Source organism: Netta rufina (genome assembly GCF_964035555.1).
Source record: "Netta rufina genome assembly, chromosome: 3".
NCBI classification, from domain to species: domain Eukaryota; kingdom Metazoa; phylum Chordata; class Aves; order Anseriformes; family Anatidae; genus Netta; species Netta rufina.
The window spans coordinates 78,812,441-78,830,215 of NC_140125.1; positions in this window are offsets into that span (position 1 = coordinate 78,812,441).

Sequence of the window (17,775 nt, forward strand, 5' to 3'; positions counted from 1 at the left end):
CAAGAAAACTACTGTGAAACAACAATGAGCTTCTATTTCAAATAAAAAATGGGTGAAATTCCCAGCTGTTCTAAAATAGTATGCCCTTCAGACAATTCTCTTTAGTCAACTACATGTATACTTTTATTCTTGACGGGGTAATCTACATATGAGACTAGATGTGTATTTTTAAAATAAATAAATAAATAGTCAGTGCATATGAACACCTCTTGAAAAGTGATTACCTTGCCATTTACAGGATGTGGATTCTGACACTGTATTCCTAGTACACAGCTTTGGGAACCTAGAAGGTTAGCTAGGAGCCTAATGATTTGTAGCTAGCAGATCCAGTTAATAATAAATTCCTCACAGCTTCTGGTCCAATAGACATGGTGAGGTAAGTAGAAGCAGAGATATGAATTTGATAATATGCTGTATGTATTTCTGAACTGGTGTCTGTTGCCTGGGAGATGCTCTCATATATTTTTAAGGTTGGGCAGAGATTTTGGCAGGTCTGTGACTCTGTAGCTCTGATTTTGTCACAAAAATCTTCAGGTAGGACCAGAAGGCACGAAAGAACTGGGGCTATTGAGTCCCTAAATCAATATCAATGAGAGTAGGATTCAAGAGTAATAGAAACACACAAGGAGACTAGAAAAAAAAAATATATATCTTTGGTTATGTTGAGCCTGTCCTTAGGGTTGTACTTTCTTGCCAACTTCTTTAGCCCAATGAAAATAAAAGTTTTAAGTTCAGATTTTTTTTATATTTTTATTTTTATTTATTTTTTAGTTAAAATCCTCTATTAATACATACTGACAATCATTTCAAATAGATGACGTTGCCAGGACAATTTAATGGTCTCTGGAGGACTCATCACATTACTTTGCATTCTGACTTTGCAAACCTCTAGCAGAGCACCTAGTGTAGATGACATCATCTTGATCTACAGAAGGCTTTCACAGAAAATGATCAATTAAATTCTTACTCAATTAACTACATTTCTAACCCTTAAGGAGTTATTTTCAATGTTCTTTTTGTTTAATGTAACTTATTCAAGCTGCAAACAATTCAGAAAATATATGTCTATCTGTCAGATGGTTTACTGCAGCAAGCTTCCCAGGAATTGCCTTTGTCCTCAAAGTCTTCCAATGACCTCCATCAACTGATCTGAAAAATAAATAAATAAATAAATAAACAATCAGAATCATTACTCATTCCAAGTTCATGATGTTAATAAGTGATAGATCAGTAACAAACATGGAAACTTGTGGCACCAGGTGTTAGATTCCAGAATATTTTACAGCATTTTAAGTTTCATCGTTGTCCTGGTTTCAGTTAGCACAGAATTAATTTTCTTCCTAGTAGCTGGTGGAATGCTGTGTTTTGGCTTAGAATGAGAAGAGTGCTGATAACACCCCGATGCTTTAATTGTTGCAGAGCAGTGCTTATACTAAGCCAAGGACATCTCAGCCTTTGCTCTGTCCTGCCAACGGGCAGGCTGGGGGGTGCAGTAAGAGCTGGGAGGGGACAGACCCAGGACAGGTGACCCAAACTAGCCAAAGGGGTATTCCATACCATCTGACGTCATGCTAAACAATATATAGGGGTGGCTAGCCGGGGGGAGGGGGCCGGACTGCTCGGGGTTAGGCTGGGCATCGGTCAGCGGGTGGTGAGCAATTGCATTGTGCATCACTTGTTTGTACATACTATTATTACTTTCGTATTATCCCCATTGTATTATCATTATTATTATTGTTATTATTATTTTTGTTATTTTTTTTTTTTCCTGTCTTATTAAACTGTCTTTATCTCAACTCACGGGCTTCACTTTCCATTTCTCTCCCCCGTCCCAGAGAGGGAGGGGGGAGGGTGAGCGAACGGCTGCGTGGTGTTTAGCTGCCGGTCGGGTTAAACCACGACAATCGTTACCATTTCTATAGTCAGTATCATGTGTGAGGAACGACTAGTAGTAACAAAATGTTAATATCAGTAAACTTGGATCTATAAGATACTCATGATTGTGCTGCCCAGGCACACAATACAGGGTTGGTACTGGGGGCACTTAGCATAACATAAACAAACAAACAAAAGAAGATAATATACTGTATGATCTCCTTTTCCTCCCATTATACCTCTGCTTTAATCACAGAATCACAGAATCACAGAATTTCTAGGTTGGAAGAGACCTCAAGATCATCGAGTCCAACCTTTGACCTAACCCTAACAAGTCCTCCACTAAACCATATCACTAAGCTCTACATCTAAACGTCTTTTAAAGACCTCCAGGGATGGTGACTCAATCACTTCCCTGGGCAGCCTGTTCCAACGTCTAACAACCCTTTTGGTAAAGAAGTTCTTCCTAACATCTGACCCAAAACTCCCCCGGCGCAACTTTAGCCCATTCCCCCTCGTCCTGTCACCAGGCATGTGGGAGAACAGACCAACCCCCACCTCGCTACAGCCTCCTTTAAGGTACCTGTAGAGAGCAATAAGGTCTCCCCTGAGCCTCCTCTTCTCCAGGCTGAACTTTACTTTAAGTAGTAAAGAAGCATTTACATAGAAATATATTGTAAAAACTAGGAATGGCATAGTGTTTGATAGGACTGATGTTCTCAATGGTTAAAAACCCTGAACACATAGTATTGAGTCATCTGAATCGTGGTGGTGTTTACTGGACTATATTTTTCCTTTGCAAAGTCAGTGGTGAACGCCATGTGGAAAAGCTTCATTTTGGGGAATGCAAAGTTCATGGACATTGCCCATACAGGTGGAGCCATGGTGGGCCCTAGGACACTGTGGACAGGAGAATAGCTGGGACTGCTTCAGCTGAAGACTGAGACCAAGCAGAAGCATCCTCCCACCTCTACTCTACTCTGTACTAGTGTCTGCCCTTTTTTAGGCAAAGAGATCAGTAGGAATCCTCTCAGCAGCAGCAGTAGGAGGAAGCAGGATGTGCCACAGCATCACATTATAGCTATTTATTTTTTGCCTCAAGTGCTTTTTGATATCCATGAGTCCTGTCCCCATTCAAGTGGTTGGATGTTCTGTTCTGGTTGGGTTCTTTCACGTACACTTGCCATGGGGCTGAGTTTAAGCTTGGAATTATAGAAACCAGTGGCAAACTGGTCAGTCAGTCACCTTTAGAGATACCCCAGTTTTAAATGTGACACTGAGCACACCTCAAATTAGCCATCTAAGAGAGAACACTGGAAGGTGAATCACTGCATCTGAGTGAACTTAAAATGTATGGAATGAATCATCTTCTGAAGATGCTCTTTTTTCCTCTCTCCTTGGACTAGAAAGAGCGTCCAATACAGTAAGTTCCTAATACACAGATGGTCAATTACAAGTACAATATAACTTACCCTAATCCTTTCCTCTACCCAGATGACTGATAGAAACAAGATTCATTCATTAATACAAGCTACCTCTGAGCAGGCAGAGTTTTCTGTTGAACTGCCTATTTTATACTCCATTTTATTCTGTAGGAAACAACAGTTCAAGTGAATATCTTGTGCTATTTCTGTTCTCACATCCTAATGCAAAAGCATGTCTAAGTTGTAAAGAATTGCATACACAATTGGCTTATTCTAATTTCCCTTAGAATAAGAAATAAATTATTTTGATATAAATTAATGTTATTTTCAGTATGCTCACGTATTTTGGCCATTCATTATGTGTGCATGTCGTTGTTTGCTTCCTCGTGACCTTTGTGACATCCAAAGACATTCTTTAGTTGTTCAGCCACATTAGCAATTCTAAAACTTATGTCTTGATCGCAGGTTCCTATTGTTCATCAGGACTCTGTATTATACATTCTTCAGCAGAAAAACACACACAGTCAAATCTCTTGTGGGAACAAAATTTGTGTCTTAATTCTGACTGAGACAATGCATAGCCAACTGTTCTTTAAACTGTAATTATTAGGCCTGAACAAGCATCCATTGAAGCTATCTACATTGTTGGTATCCTGGTGAGATCACTTGGAAAGCAAATGGTTAGTGGTGAACAACAATATGTTAAAATGCCCAGAGGAATTAGGACGCTTCCTTAGTTTTGTCTGTAAACTTTTCTTACTGGCTTGTCTTTTCTTGTATATGCCACTCATAATTAACTACAGCTAAAGAGAGCCCAGCAAGAAAAAGCAATTTATCTGAAAGCCTCTATTCTTCTCTCAAAACGTATGAAGGCTTAGTTTCTTCTTCCAGTTGGTCATCATTTCTTTTTTGTTTGCAGAATAACGATATGATTATCTCAAATAGAAGAGCTCCTAAGGAAGCTCAAAGATGCTACAAATTTATAGTCATCTTTACTCTAACAGCTTTCATGTTAGTAAGGAGTCACTGCCCTTACTGTTTGGAAGTGAAATGCATGCATGATCATAGTATTAATTATGGGATATTTCGCCAGCTGCCTCCTGTGATGAAAAAGCTTAATTAGGAGCTTTATATCTTTTTGGCAACAAAGCAACCAGTGAGTGGTATCATACATATAATGCTATCTATGCTAGTAAACTACATTCCTTTATCTTTAGAAAAGTCTGGAAAATGGCTGAACTTGTCCAGCATCTGAGTGGCAGAGTGTCTGATGTGGTGGACATTGTCTAAAAGGATGCCATTTGTACCGGGTTGTAGTGGGTTTATGTGGCAAGGTTTTTTTTTTTGGGGGGGGTGGAATAGGGAGGGATAGGGGTACCTTCTGTGAGAAGAATCCAGAAGCTGCCCCATGTAAGATAAGGGTCCTGCTGCTGGCCAGAGATCAGCCAATAAGCAACGTTGTTTGCGCCTCTGTGAAAGCATATTTAAGAAAGGAAAAAGAAAAACAAAAACAAACAAAAAAAAACCTACTGGTGAACAGCAGCTGGGAGAGAGCGAGGAGTGAGAAACAGCCTTGCAGTCACCAAGGTCAGTGAAGAAGGAGGGGGAGAGGTGCTCCAGGTGCAGGTGCAGAAGCTCCCCTTTGTGAGGACCTGTAGTGAGGACCATGGTGAAGCAGGTTGTCCTTCTGCAGCCCATGGGTCCCACTGTGGAGTGAGGTACCACACTGCAGCCCATGGGGGAGCCCCCAGTGAAGCAGGATGTGGTCTGGAGGAAGCTGTGGCTCATGGAGAGCCCTGACAGGATCAGGCCCTGGGCCAGAGCTGCAGCCCATGTAGAGGAGCCCACACAGTAGCAGGGAGCTGCTGCCTGTGAGGGACCCGTGCTGGAGCAGTTTGCTCCTGACGGATGGACCCTGTGGTATGAAGCCATGTGGGAGCAGTTCTGGAAGAGCTGCTGCCTGTGGGCAGCCCCCACATGCTCAGTTCAGGAAGGACGGCATCCTGTGGGAGGGACCCCACATGGAGCAGGGGCAGAGAGTGAAGGAGCGGAAGAGATGAAATGCTGTAGACTGACCACAACCCCCATTCACCCATTCCCCTGCGCTGTTCAGGGAGAGGAGGTAGAACAGGGTGGGTGGGAGGGAAGGCATTTTTGGTTTATTTCCTTTGTTTCTCACTTCTTTAGCTTGTTAGTAATAGGCAATAAAGCCTATCTCCCTATTCTGAGTCTGTTTTGCCCATCACAATGATTGGTGAGTGATCTCCCTGTCCTTATCTCAATCCTTTAGTCCTTTGCATCATATTTTCTCCCCCTTTCCCATTGAGGAGGGGGAGTGAGAGAGCAGTGGTTGTAGAACTCGGCTGCCCACCTGAGTAAAACCACCACACAGGTAAAAATATAGTAAAAGGAACTAATGACTGTATAAGTGACAGCTCTGCAGACTAAGACTGCATCCACAAGCATTATGAGCCCTCAGAGCAGTTAAGCAAAACACTTTGTATGACCAAGTTGCTGTGCAAGTCTTCAGAAACAGGTCAAACCCAGAGGCCTAGCACTGGCCTGAGGAGGTATCCATTGGCCATAAACAAATTCTCTGATTATGACAGAGAATTGGGCTTACAGGAATCCGTATTTTATGGGTTATGTTTTGCTTTTTAAATGTTAATGTCAAGTTGACTTTAAAAAAACAACAAGCAGTGCCATAGGCACAAACATAAGACTACGTCACTTTCCTCAACCGCACCTTCACTGGAGTCTCTACATTTGCTCTGGACTGTTTCATCAGTGCTTTGTCATCATTGCCAAATGTCAAAGACACAACAAAGCTGAACAAAAGTCCACTGAAGTCAGAATAAATCCTTCCAGTAACTTTAGTCAGCACTGGATCCAGCTGTTAACTTACAGGTCTTTGCCAAGTTGAAATGAAGAGGCGCCTGCTGCCAGTAATATATGGACTTACTAAGGGCTTGTATGTTTACTGAAAAGCATATATTTGTATATATATAATTCTGTTTCCTAAGTGGTACATAAAGAAATTATGTGAATTTTTCAGACTGAAAGGAAAAACCCTGGAAAATAATAATTATTGCAGATGAAAATGTATTATTTAAAACATAACACTTTTGTAATTAGATTAATGCTTTGCTTCTCTCTCCTCCTAGACTGTATGTGCTTGCTAAATTGGTAAAAATGCATATCCAAAGCTATTTTCAAGTTAAATAAACCAAAGGTGTTTGTAAATCTGCAAGCAGTTCCACCCTGTGTATCCTAAAGCCTACCAAGGTTTTTCCAACTGAGTATCACTGTTTCTGGATTAAGACCTCCTTCAGCTGATTTTTAGCATTTCAAAGCAATTATTTTGGCAGAAGTTATAAAACAATGAAAACAAACTTTAGGTAGTGGGAAGATGACAAACAATTCTGGACTCTCACAGGACTGGCAATGAGCACTGCTAAAGTGTGTCTATTACAGAGATGAAAAAGCTCCTTCTTATCTTTGGGTTCCCAAAATGATCTGCATTATCTTGATTTTCTCCTCAATGAATAATTCAAGTGTTTTACAACAAGTCAATAAAGGTAAAGGGGAACTATTTAGTGAATTGTTACCATGTACAAAATGTTTGTTTTGTGTAAATAACATTCCCGTAAAGGATGTTTGGAGTCACTGTTTAGAAAACAAAACAAAAACAAACAAACAACAACAACAACAAAAAACAACACCAACACTGGACTTTAAAAATTCCAAGACCCACAGCACAGATAAGTGAAAATTTCAGTGGTTAGCAGTATATTGAATCAGTAGCTATATTTGGCAAAGCCAGAACTCACAACATCTACATAATGTTCAAAAACAAGAAGAATGTTTTCCTAGTCAAAGATCCAAAAGATTTTTCCTTGCACAACTTAAACAACATTTAAAAAATTATACTTGCCCTCTATTTCTCATGGGCTACCAACCAGCTATCAGATAGTCTTGGCTTATCTGCTGACCCAGACTGTCAGATAATAATTCCTTTCACTTAAACCTCTTGAAGAAATGAAGAGAATTGGTGGATTATTCTAAGCAAGTTCCCAATCAACAGCCATAATCACAGTAGAAGTCCTCACTATTGATTCTACTTTTCATCTCACAGTGGGTTAAAAATCCTGTTACAATCTGATACATTAAAGTGTAATTTCCTTCCATTTGAAGGGTACTATAGATACCTAAAATTGGCATCAAATAAATATGATTCTATCATGTTTCCACATATGCACAAGGTGTTACCTTCCACTTCCTCTGAAATAAATCATGTAAGAAATGGTTAAAAATCACAATGGTAAATCAAAATATGCAATATTATGCATACCTTCCGTCCCTTCCCTCAGTTCTAGTGATACTGTATGAGAAAAGATACTGACAGAAGGAAGTTTCACTCCTCTCCATCGCTGCAGGCTTCTCTAGTGCCTGCACATGCTGCATAAGCTGTCTCCTGGACTCTACTACTTCCCTGAATTGTATTTAGTTCTTAAACTACCAAATCTTCCTGTCTGCTTTATGTGTTCTTTCCCTTCAAAACATTTTGTTAGACTTATTCTCTGCTGTTTAAGACTTCAAAGCTTTATTGTCTGGTAGATATTCATCATCTGTCAGGCTTTCTCACCTTCCCAGACCCATGCAGCGGTCAAGACACTCCTGAGACACAATGCCTTGGCACCAGAATTGCATATCCATCACAGCAAAAGCAGCACCTCTAGTGGCACTCCAAAGGTGGCAAAAGTTGCCTGGTCACCAGAGAGAATAAGATAGCACTGTCCCACAGACCAGGTGAGACCTAAGCATGTGCTCTGTATTTGAGATAAAGTTGCATGTATTTGGCAGCTTTCCAGGCTGCATATGGATGCAGGACAGGACACAAGTGGAGAAAAGACTACCAGGGACATCCGTGTACAAACCTTTATGAAACCAGAAGGAGATGGTTGGGTATATAATGAGCTTCATCTTCCCACATAGCTTTGCATTCACATAATCCACACCAGCTGTAAGTTACCTGCAGCTGGGTTTGTACTCAGCAGGAGCCTACTGAGGCTCCCAGAGCAACCCAGCATGGCTGCATGTTGTGATTCCATCCTCCCTGCCTCCCTTTTACTCCCACTTGACCTGTTAGTGCCTGCAGCACCAGCCACTGTGGGATACTATGCTGCTCTTGGCCTGTGTTCTGTGTATTCACAGGTGTATGTTCTGGTGAGTTGTGTGTTTCTGCACTCTTCAGATGGGCATTTTTCTTTGCTGTATGAATTTTGATGCATGTGTTTCTGTACCTCTGCAAGTGGCATATACATTCCGTTCCTCCTGATTGTCAGTATCCCAGGATGAAGACAGTGCACTACACTCTTATCAAAGCCTTCAAAGTCTACTTGCGGATCTGAGTTCACAGAACCCTTTGACAATGTAATATGGTTTTGTGAACATAATTGTACTGCAGACATTTTTTGCAGAAATCACCGTGCCTGGGCAAAGTTTTTCATATTTTTTTCTGCATTCACAGATGAAGTCAAGGAAAAACACCTCATGTGTTGTGTCCGTAATATTTGTGCCTACAGCCATCCTTGTAACATAAGTGGGATCTTCAGTCTGGGTATACAGGGTACTGTAACAATTGCTTTCTTCTTCATAATTAATTTCTTGAATTTTAGCACTATAGCACTATATAGAAGTGCTATAAAGCACAACACAAATTGTGTTGGAATGAATTCAGGGCTGGCTTAAATAACAAAAACTAGAGTAAAAGAGTTCATAGTTATGCACTTTAGAAAAGGTATGATACTATGATCAGTGATCAGAAGCTGAACTGCACTTGTAAACATACAGGAGCTGCCTCTTTTAAGCTTTATAGGAAGACCATATTGTTCAAAAGTGCCAGGACTCATTCCTCCTTACCTTTGTACCTACACACATTCACACTTCTTAAAAAGGCAGAAGAGATTGTATTGATGATCTAGTCTGACTTTCCATGTAATATAAATTGTAGAATAATTTACCTTGGTACTTACTACATGAGGTCCAGTAAGCTGTGGCAGAACTACAGAATATATTTTAGACATCTGTCTTCATTTAAAGATGTCAAGTGTTAAAGGATTTACTTTGTTTTTAGGTAAGTAGTTGCAAATGCTATTTTATTCACCATTCAAAAACTACATCTTTTTTCTACTTTCAATTGCTTTAGTTTCAGCTCATAGCCACAGTTCTTCCTATACTCTTATTTGATAAGGAGTCCTACATGTTTCTCAGGTAGACATTTCTAGATCCTACTCAGTTCAAGTCTCAATTTTCTAAACACTGGCCTTCAAGCATCAATTGCAATTATTTAAAAATAATCCAATTAAAAGTCAATTACTGAGATACTCACAGCTGATTAAGACATAGGCATCAAATAGATATTAGCTAACAGAACCCCAGGTACTAAAGAGCTCCTTAGCTATTTTAGAAATGCCATTTCTATCTTAATTCCTGATGCTGAAGTAGCACTGGAATTTTTCTACTGCTAACTTCTGCCTCTAAAGATTTCTGGATACATCCCATTCAAGATTCACAGACATGCACAGCCTGGCTTGATTTTTATTCATCGCCTTATTACAAATAATCCATTTTTATCCATTTCATTTTTGTTACTCAAGTATTTAATTTATCTTTGATGAAATTGAGCGGGTCAAAAGATGAGCCTGGGTAAGAGATCATGGTTCTACTTATACCAACTTGAATGAGCCAGACATAAATCTTGGCCAAATTGTCTCTTAGCCTGACAACTGTTTAATGCAGCCAATCCATGGAAATACAGTCTTTCTGATTTTCTTCTATTTATCCACAACAGGGAAAAGACAGCTGACAGGTTACAAGGGTATTGGCTACTCGATAAACAAATCTTTCTCTAAAGCTGTAGATCTGTTTCTCACTGCAAACCATATCTCAAAGGATTCTGTCACAAATAAGCACCAGTTTTTGGCCAAAACGCATTCCTATCTTAGTATACCTTGTTGCTTATCCTGAGCTTACAGTCCCGATCAAATCTATCCATGCAGGAATACATAATTCCTACCTTGCCCTATTAAATGGATTTCCTTTTCTAAAATACACAGTGGATCAGTCGTAACTATGAATTTCATAAATAAAGGTACATGTGCTGCACAGAAAGGCAGAAGACTGTTTCTATGTGTGCCTGAGTCACTTCCTGTGAGTAGTCATATCTTCATTATTTCCTTCTGATAAAAAAAAAAAAAAGCAAAAAGCAAAACAAAAACAAGAACAACAACTAAACACACACACACAAAAACAACCCTCCATATATATCAGCTGCAGATAATGCCGTAGTATTATGTAAAAAACATAATAAGGCATAAAACCATCACTTCTGGAAAAGACTGCACATTTGAACAGGGTTAGTCATGTACCAGTGCAGAGCAATAGTGTGCATTTCCCCTCCCTGACTGCATTGAGGCACTGCTTGGAAAAAATGATGATAAACAAGACCAAAACTGTGAAATCACAGTGACACTTGTATGTGCTGTCATTGCTTTGGTAGATGAATAGCTATGAAGATAAGTACAGCTACACCAAATACCTTTGTTCCCTCCTCCACCCTGCCACCCACATTCAAGAACAGATTCAAATTCAGCACAACTCCTCCGGGTCTCTCCAGGAAATTGCCACCCAGAGATTTCCTCAGTATTCACAGTCAACACCCCTGAAGAAGTAGATAAAGGTTTGTTTGGAGGGAGTGCCCTGAACCGTTTTTTATTTTGTTTTGTTTTGTTTTTTTTAATTTAGTCTATAAAGATGGCTTAAGCCTGCGGGTGATCTGTCATCTCATCATTGTAAAAGTATTTTGGCATTATACACATTCCTTCTTAGCAGCATGTGTATGTATGTAAATATAAAGCATTTCTTACCTTAAAAAAAAAAAAAAAAAAATAAATAAATTCATTTGTTCATTTAAACATTTAAAGAGAAACTGGCAGAAGTAGCCTTCATTAGGATTTCTGTGGCTGCTTCACTATATCTGCCCCACAGGAACCCATCCCACACTGCCTGTTACTATATAAGACACTGAGGCCCTTCCTTATAGTTCAAATCTTAATATACGTGTAGAACTTGTTAAGAAATGGCTGTTTGAAAAACAAGTGGTTTGCCTATGACTAGGAATGACTCTAGGACTTAGCTCAGTAATCAGTTACTTTTCATTCTATGATTAGTACAGTGAAATCTATTATCTATTAAAAAAAAAAAAAAAAAAGCTTACTTTTTCAGAAAACAGACTAAGCTGTGTCAAAACACCCTAAACACAACACCGTTATAACCCATTTAGATAATCTTTCTTTAGCAAGAGTTCTCAGGCTAGAGATAGAAGTGATCACTTCCAAAAAAAAAAAAAAAAAAAGGAAACAAAACAAAACAAGAAAAAAAAAATGCAAACCTCACAAATGTAAGCCTGAGGAGAAAGGGAGAAATGATCAAGGGTCTTAAAATGCAGGAGCTGAGGTGAATCATACATGTTTTTGGGAGCTGACTCTTAAGTTACCATATTCTTTAGGTTGGCTTGGGGGTGAAGTTTTTTATGGAAGAGTTCATAAAATTTGCATGAAGCACACAAGCTTTGTGCACCTGCTATGAAGATGACACTAGCTGCCAAGGGAGCTGTCAGCTCAGGGAGCTACAGCAAAGACATAGCTGTGGCCCCTGCTGAGCAGCTTCTTAGCAGGAAGATTTATGACCCTGCTTACACTGTTAAATGAGAAACTTGGCACCTCTTAAGCTCCTCAGAGATTCATTCATTCAAAAGAGATTTTGTTTCTTTTCATTTTAAGGGAAAACCTCTACTTCTTGTACCTCAATGCTCCTTGGGTAGCAGAAAGGGTAGGGAATGCATGGCACCTTCCCCTCTCTCTGTCCTTTCAGGACAGAAGAGGAAGAAATGGTGATGAGTACTGGAACATGTCTAGTACAGTTAGCTAGTATTAAGCACTTTATCTTGCTTCTCAGATTATCATTTCCAAGTTTAGACAAGGCAAAGTGGGATTTCCTCCATTGCACTCAGACTCATCAAACAGCATTTTTTGACAGCAACTAGGATCATTTGTTTAGAGATGTTTAACGCCACTCTTCTAGACAGCTGCTAAACATTAGAGTACCTCTGTCAGATGTGTCAGAAGGCATAAACAAGGTAACAAAGGTATCTCCAGTCTTTGACATTACAAAGAACTCATGTGCTCCTTGCACAGGACTGCTAGGGAGCTAGGACAGGCTGCAGCACAGGGATGAGCAGGAGCAAAGGCAGACAATAACAGCAGCTCATTCAAGAACACCCTTGCCAGGAAGCCTTTCCAGATCTCAGACACCATGTGCTCTGTGCTTGCACAAGAGCCAATGCTTTTCTCTCCTACACATGTCAGTGACGAGGTGGTAAGTTGTCAAGCCTCTGCTACCAGATTTGTGTTCTCATGTTAGAAGGGAGGACAGGTACAGAGACAATGTTGGTTGCTGAAGAGAAAGCGAATGGCTTTTAAATTCCATCCCTAGCATGAGTCAAGGATCAGACTAAGTATGAACATGGCCCTCTGGTCCTCTGAGGAGTACTCTAGCTTCAGTGTAGGAAGGGGGCAGACAGGTAGCCTCTGAGAGCTCTGCTCTGAGGAAGCCACAGCATGGCCCCGAGGAGCCATAATCCTCATGTAGAATACATCAGTCATAAACATAATCCCCTCTTCTTTTAATGTGAGTTGTTATTAATAATGGACATATCTCCACTTACATATGTGAGTAATGTGCTGTATTGCTAATTCTAAAATCCTTGTCATATACTTCTTTTCTTTGCAATTAGGGACGGGGAGAGGTTGGAGCAGTGAAAGTTTGTCCTTTTATCCTGGATTCAAGTAGAGTTCCCACACCTTCTCCCCCTCTCCCCCAACCCCCATATTTCAGCTTTCAATTAGAAAAGGAAAAACCAACAAACATTTGGCTCCTGCTACTACTGGAGAAGGGGAGTGTCTCCAGCTCTGGAAAAGCCCAGGAGGAAGGTAGCTCTGGATTCCTACCACAGAAGTACTTTTAGTAAGTATTTTGGCTCCAGTGGCAGTTAGGAGGGAGAAGGAAGGAAAATCTCATTTATAATGGCAAAAGCATTTTCAAATAAATTATTTGACAAACCCTGAGTATGAGTAATTGGACCTCTCATTACTGTGAAATTGCATAGTATCAGATAAGCATTTCTTACTTGTCCAGTACTCCTTAATGCATGCATTTCAATGTCTTCATTGCTTACAATTATCTATAAAAAGCATCACTTCTTTTTCTTTGTGGTGTTCACATTATATACAAACTGTTCCAACTGTTCTTGGTTTATAGTTTATAGCTAAAAAACCCTTAATAGAAGTTACACAGAGATCCAATACACAAGCAAATGTACTCTGTTCTCCATGCTTGAATACATTAAAACCACAGTTATGCCTCCTAAGTGCCTAAACATTTTAATCTAGAATAGCTGTTTTTCTATGATACCTCATACCATTCTTGAGTGGCAGAAAAATGAAACAATCTGTAAGTGTATCTGCCTAAAATAACCAAGAGATGGCAGCACTCCATTCAAACCAGATTTGACTTGTCATATAATATATGTAACTACAGTACAGCAGACAGTACAAGTATGAAGTGCAATTGAAACAGAGCAGTCAGCTATAGAGTCAGCCAGGACAATAATCTTCTCATTAATTTTTCCTCCAGTTTATCATGGAAGATTGGGAAACACAGCAGTGATGGAAAGTTCTTGACCAAATGGGGAGAATGACGAGGCTTGTGACACTTGTGTTTCTGCCTGGTCCTTTGTCTGCTGGTGGCAGTAACATTTGCTGAGGTCCTAATTCCCTTTCATTTGAAATCATTAGGAAAAATATAGTCACCATGAGGAAGAACATTAAGATAAGGCACATAGTGAACACATTCCAAAATGGATTAATCAGCATTAAAAAAAAATAAATAAAAAAATAAAAAAAATCATGCATATTATAGTAGGTCAAATTGCATAGAGTACCCTTTCTTTCCTCTCTTAAATACTGGAGTAGAAGTTAACTCCCCCTAATTCTCCTTAATCTTCATACACTACTCCCCATCAGTGCAAACTACAAATTATTTGCTACTTTTTTTTGATTTGCCAAGGTTCAAATAGCTATGCAGAAAGACCATATAAGATGTCAAGTGCTCTGGCTTTTTTGGGAAGAGTTACTATACAGACAACAGAGTGCTAATGCATTTGAAATCAATCTTGAAGAAGCTGTGACCAGATGTTATTGTACATTTTACATATTTTGGTCTCCAGTAATACTTGGATGCTTTTTGATCTTCATTATAAATGTCCAGGAATTCTGTGATACTGCCCATCTTTTCTGGTGCTGGGGTCAAAAGCAGGGAGGCATTCACAAAAGGTAAACTTTCTTTGTGCTTACATGGCTACACTTACTTTGCATGTTCAGTAGGTTGCTCCCTCTCCAGTTTTGTGCTGTACAAGTTAGGACAGTTATTCTGTTTGGCTTTGGATTTTTTTTTCCTTATGTTCCTTCACTGCCAAAAGGTGGGAGGTAATAAATCAGCATGCAATAAGCATCATGTTACAAAATCTTAGTAGAGATAAAGCACCTGTCATTTGTACCAAGTCAGCTCTGTAAATTCACTGCCATAGTCTCTGCTTATGTTTGACTCAGTCAGTCTCCATGACAGCAAAATTACAAAGGCGTATCTCTGCAAGGATATTACGGCAGGATGGCTTATTCTCCCATAACAAAAACTGTTGAGTGGTAATTAAATCTCAACTTTTAAACATGAAAGATCCCATAGATGAAGCCTCACCTTTCCTTTCCTCTCTCCCACATCTTCTAGCTGCACTGGCAGAAGTACAGTTTGCAGCTTTCTCTCTCCCAACCCATTTTTCCTGCACAGGGGGACTTTCCATCATACTTAGCTACAAGCATTAATGGCTTTAGTAACACTGGGAATGTTAAAGGAGACAGATGGCTGTTTCAGACAAGGCCAAATTGAGTAATTATGCTTATCCATATTGAAAAAAGATGCAACTTCTGGGATTTTACAAAAAAAAAAAAAAAAAGTCCCTCATTTATGTACTTTCAACAAAGATGAAGTAGCTGATGGTCCTTTCCCGTTACAGGAGGATCTGCCTGTTTATAATCAATTAAATTTACCAGGGAAACATTCCTTTCACCCCATTTCTCAGCAGTGATTTCATAGTAGAAACCTTCCTTCCTCTTAGAACTGACTGTTAAAATAAAGCAGAATACAGCTGGCAACGCTTTGTGAAGAACTGCTTTGTGTGACACTGGCAGGATCTTTGACTGTCACAGGCTGTTGGGGCTCTGCTTTTAGGCATCTTCTGCAAGGCAGCCTCTGAGCAGCACAGTGTCCTTAATGCTATGTCAGACTACCAGAGGCAAGTGCTTGCTGAATTTGGCTTAGCCTTTGCACGAACATAGACTCAGGGAAGCTCAGGAAGCGTTTCCAGCTTTACACTCAGCACATGAGCCAAGGACAAGCATAGTTTCTATGCAGCCCCTCGCGTGCCCAAGAACTACAAGAACAAAAAACAAAACAAAACAAAACAAAACAAAACATTTCAGACAGGATGGAGGAGGAGACAACTTCAGAGGAAATAAATTTTCAGCATTTTGCTGCTTGGAGAGTGCGAGCTGAGCCATGCCTTGGCAGGATACAGCACACAGACCCCTGAGGCAGCAGCAGATGCCAGTAGAATCTGGGCTCCCCCAAGTGCAAGCTCTCCTAATGTTACCAATGGATCTTTTATGGGCTCATCAGGAGTGATGGCTACCCCTCCACATTCCTCCTCCAGGATTTCTCTGTAGTCTTCACTTCCAGCCTCTAGCCCTGATGAGCTTAACTTGCAGGTGACACTGCAACCTGAGGTGAAATGATATATTTGATGTGCACTATCTAAAGTCCTGATTTATTTACCTTGGAGTAGGTGGGGGAAGGAGAGGTATTTGGCGGAACCTGAAAAGTTCAAGGAAGTGCTTGAAGATTAATACGTTGCTGGACAGGATAAAAGGAGTTTTGCCAACGAAAACGCAATCAGGCCAAGCGCAAGTGAATGCTGAGATTGGGGTGGGAGGGACTACATGGGCAGAGAAAGAGCCTGGGGAGTTGGATTAGCTCAGGGGGTCAGGAAAAATATAGAAATAACTGGAAGCAGAGCAACAGGAGAGAAGGAGTGTGTCAGCCCACGTGTCAATGAATCGTCTGTTGGCAGCACATAAACGTTAAGGAGCAGCTTGCAGTCTGACTATTTGTAGGCTGATTCCTAAACCAAAGAAGAAATCCAGAGCAGCACTGGATACCAGACTACACCTCTGAGCCATTACAGCCTTTCACTTGCACTAAGGAAAATAGATTATTGATGCTGGCAGGGACATGTACTCTAAAAACAGACAAGGAGATTGCAGTCTAATCCAAATCCAAACAGAAGCAAGTTGTCTAAAGCCAAATTCCTTTTATAGTCCCTTAATTTCACTACAAAATTGCTTTCCTTTAAGGTTTAGATTGTGTAGTATCTGAGCCAATCTAGCTAACCCTTTCCTACAAGAGCAGTCTGTCTTTACAGGAGTGGACTCATTAAAACCTCAAATGACTAATGGCTTGCAGGACTTGGGGTAAAATCCTGGCCCCACTTAAGGCTGCAGGAGGTTTGCCAGGGACTTCAGTGGGGCCAGGATTTTACCTCAGGTCTTTACAAGCAGCAGTGTTGCTCATTAAGCAACACAAAAACACCACTGTGAATTTCCTGACATCTACTTATGGGCTCTTGCTGGTGCTTCCAACATCAGATGGCTTTGCTCCGAAACCCGAAGTAAAGAGGCTGGAAAGTGAGGTCGTACCCTCCCACTAAAAGCTGATTCCTTTTACGTGAGCATTACGATGATGTGTAATGCTTAATTCCACTGAAAAGATGGGGAAAAACCCAAGTTGGTTAGTTTTTTTTTGTTTGTTTGTTTGTTTTTTTTTCTTCTGCTGTAGTTTATTTTGTTCTGTTTAATTTTCCTTCTGATTCTCACAGCTCACAGAAATAACACCAGTAGCCTGTGCTAGAAGTGATGCAGTCCATCACAGGACTCCACGTGCCACAGAGTGGACAGGGATGCAAAGGGAAGTGCAGAGCCCTTGTGCTCCCCCATGGCCCTGGGGAGCAGAAGACTGGCCACTAACAAAGCACCGTCTGCTGGGCATGCCTCTGGGCCAGCACACTAATTGGAAACAGAGGGCCTTCTGCCTGCAGCCTCCCAGCCCCAGTCCTTGGAAGTGTGCAATCATGATCAATAATGCTCCCTGGGAATCTTTTAAAGTGCTCCTGGCCACATCGCTCCAGTAAAGGATTTGTCAGCCTTTCCATAAACCCCAGTTTTGAAGAGTTTATAGCTCAGATTGT